The 3,219-nt window shown below is 46.7% G+C and overlaps 1 long non-coding RNA gene across 1 annotated transcript; it reads left to right on the forward strand.

Annotated features, from left to right (window-relative positions):
• Positions 1–621: 621 nt before the first annotated feature.
• LOC144323114 (uncharacterized) lies at positions 622–2,752 on the forward strand. Its single transcript, XR_013388650.1, has 3 exons — positions 622–720; positions 1,924–1,993; positions 2,549–2,752. It is a non-coding gene; the product is annotated as an uncharacterized LOC144323114 (long non-coding RNA).
• The last annotated feature ends 467 nt before the right edge of the window (positions 2,753–3,219 follow it).

Genomic DNA, 3,219 nt, shown 5'->3' on the forward strand with positions numbered 1-3,219 from the left:
CACCCGCCATCATCCGGTGTCATGTCATGAAGTCCCGTGGACTCTTGCAGTGGACGCCGGATTCACCACCAGGTCCTCGGTGACGGCGGGGGAGTCTGAGGGAGAGCTGCACGAAATGAGGGAGCCCTCCAAGAAAGTCCAGTTGTTCCTTGAGATGAAGCAAGCCATGCAGCAACGAAAACGAGAAAGAGCAAGGCCCTTCCGCTCAAGAATCACACGGAGCGGGTGCTACTGTATCTCGCCTCGTGTCCACGCAATCGTGTTCCCTCCCACACAGCAAGATGTGATAGGATTATTTCACAATTTCACCTTTTTTTTTTTTTTTTTTTTTTTGGTCTCCTTAACTTGTTAACTTTGTCTCTCAATTTGCTATGGAATCTTCCAGAATTTTCTGAGTGCTCATTAGAATTGTCTTTTTAAAAAAAAAAAAAAAAAAGAGCTTATTAAAAATACAATTACTCAACCTCCTGCCCAAACCCAATCAGAGACAAAGGAGATGAGGCACCATCTTCTGGGGGGAATCACCACCTCCCCCCACCCAGGTGATTCTGATGAACCCTCTCAGCCAAGGACCCATGTTCTAGAACCCACAGAATGTGAAAAAGCTTCCAAATGAGGGTCTGTTAAAGAGGCGCCAACCAGAATTCAGCCGTGGCTATGTAGACGCAGCCCCGCAGCAAACGCTGACCCTGTTCTCTTCGGGAATCGGCTCAATTAAAGGTTGATGGAACATTCGCTCCTGCACCACAATCAATAGGCGCAAATCTGCAGCTGTCAGTGTCACAGGGTAGCTTGGCTCTGGGCTCCCCAACCCTCCAGGATTTCCCTTCCCATTGTCTGTGGAGAAGCGTGGAACCTGGAGATTTAGTGCGTAAAGCTGCACTCTTTCGGCCCCTTTTCCCCCTAAATTTGGGATTTGGTGGGCCTTTGTAAGCTACTTCATTCAGAATAACAGGGGGTATTTCTTGACTCCTCTAAAGGAAGCATGGATAGTCTCTATAGCCAGGGAACCCAGGGACGTTGCTTTTTGTTTGCTTTGCTTTCGTTTCTTTTCCTCGAGGAGCAAAAGTAAAGACAATATTGGGGTTCAGGGAAGGGGAGAAGGGAGAAATAAACAAGGTGCACCTGGGAATTTTAAAAAGCAGCCATGGGCGAGTTCTGGGGCTGGGATAAGAATGGAATCTGCCCTCGGGATGCCACCTACCAACAGGCCTGAACACAGAGAAAACTGTTCAGCTGGAGCAACGCCTGTCAATAAGATGATCACTGGGATGAAAACTCAGTGTGTGCAAATGCCCTACTTTTAAGCCCCTCTACTCAACAAGGCAAACAGGGAAGATTCCAGACAGCCAAAGGAGACAGCTAAATGTGAAGGATGTAATGTGATCCCCATTCCTTCCCTCACCTGCTGCTACAGATCCTTGGCCTCATTCTCCCGCCTCGGGTGTTCAGAGCAAGAAAAGGAGAGAAAAGAAGGTGCTTCTTAGAGACAGATAATCCTGCAACCATAGGCTAAGGGGCTCTTTCACCCACATTCGCCTTAATCCCAGGCATTAATTCTATAGGTAACCTTACTCCCGTTAGCTTACCTTTGGGGGAAAAAATGTGAGAGGGATTAAAAACCATGAACGCTGATGGTAGAAATAGAAAGTTTTTTGACACAAATCTCCAAGGTTATATCATTTCAAAGACGTGGTAAGTGGACGCCTACGTACACACAAGGGCCACAAGCAGGTAACGCAGGTAAATCCACGCCTGTGTATCTATCTGCGATCTTTAACCCAGCTACATCCATCCTTACACAATGATGAAGTAGGTAAGTGCTAACGACGGGATGACAATGAAGTGCAGGAAAAAAAAGTCTCAGATTCAAAACTGGAAGCCACTTTACAGATCACGCTAGCCCACGCCCTCGTTTTACAGATGAGGAAATTGAGCCCAAGACAGGCAGGAAGATTCGCCCAAGGTGACCCAGCACCTCCCAGCAACTGAGGTGAGCTGGACCCCGCTCCTGTCCCCGTCTGCTGTTCTGTCCGGGTACCACACTGACTCCGGGAGGGAAAGGGCTGGAAAACGCCAGCTCTAATGTCCCACTGTCAGGAACAGGGTGAGTCATAAAGCATCCGGAGGAGCCTCTCTATATGGTGTGTGGAATTTCAAGTTGTCTGCTGTGTATAATGTGTCCATTTAGCCAGAGTCTCTAGTATTAATTACCTCTGTGAGATACAATATGGCATCATGCAGCTTTGGAATCTGTACCCTTCATTAACCGTTTCCTCATTAACCTTGACTGGAATCACATTCCCACTCTAACCGGTAAGATGTGTTCTATTTGTAAGCACTCCCATTTTCTCTTTGAAACCATTCTCATATTCTTATTTCATTGTAAATGGTCCTCCTTGCAATAAAGTGCCATTGAACGTATTTACTATTTGCTGCTTAATTTTGTCCTCTTGGAAGGAGACCGATGTCAGCTCCAACAGTAGTTAATATACCTTTGAGCACACACTGTGACCTTTCTCCTGCTCATGCCTGACTTCATTCTCAGATCTCATTAAACAGCAGAAATTATCTTCAGAAAGAGCAAAACCAGAAATGTGCGGGGTCTGCGCTCAGCTATAGAGAAGAATTTGATTTAAACGGCCCCACAACGGCACGCACGTAGAAAACAAAAGAGAGGATGAAACTTCCAGCTTAAGATGGCCTGTTTTCTCTACCAGCTGCATAGCATTACATGAACTCACCTGGAAATAAAAAGGATTGAATGATTGTGTGCACCTGACTGTCCCCACCATGTGTGTCACTGTCTGGGAAGCCCCCCTCTCAATAATACACAAGCTTGTTCCTGGGTGGTAGGAGGTAGGTAGGGCCTTTGGCAATAATCAACCCCCTACGGAAACCATGAGGGAGTCGGGCAGAGGAAAGTGATTTTTTTTTTTATTTTTATTTTTTATGAGTAGAGGAAGAAGGTTGTGGGTTGGAAAGGAACAAGGAATTGAGTCAGCTCTCAAGAAAATCAGATCCGGGTAAGACATTGCAGAGGCCCTGAGTCTGTGGTTCCCCAAACATCAGCAGTGGGAAAAGGTAACTCCAAGAGCAAATAATGAAAACCTAAGATGGGGATGGGTTAAGAGAGAGGGTAGGCCAAAGAGAAGTCTACCTAGAGGCAACCTGACCCCTGGACATTGACCCTGTGCTAAGAGGAGAGGGGAGGACCAG

The sequence above is a fragment of the Canis aureus genome, chromosome 11 (genome assembly GCF_053574225.1).
Source record: "Canis aureus isolate CA01 chromosome 11, VMU_Caureus_v.1.0, whole genome shotgun sequence".
Lineage (NCBI taxonomy): Eukaryota > Metazoa > Chordata > Mammalia > Carnivora > Canidae > Canis > Canis aureus.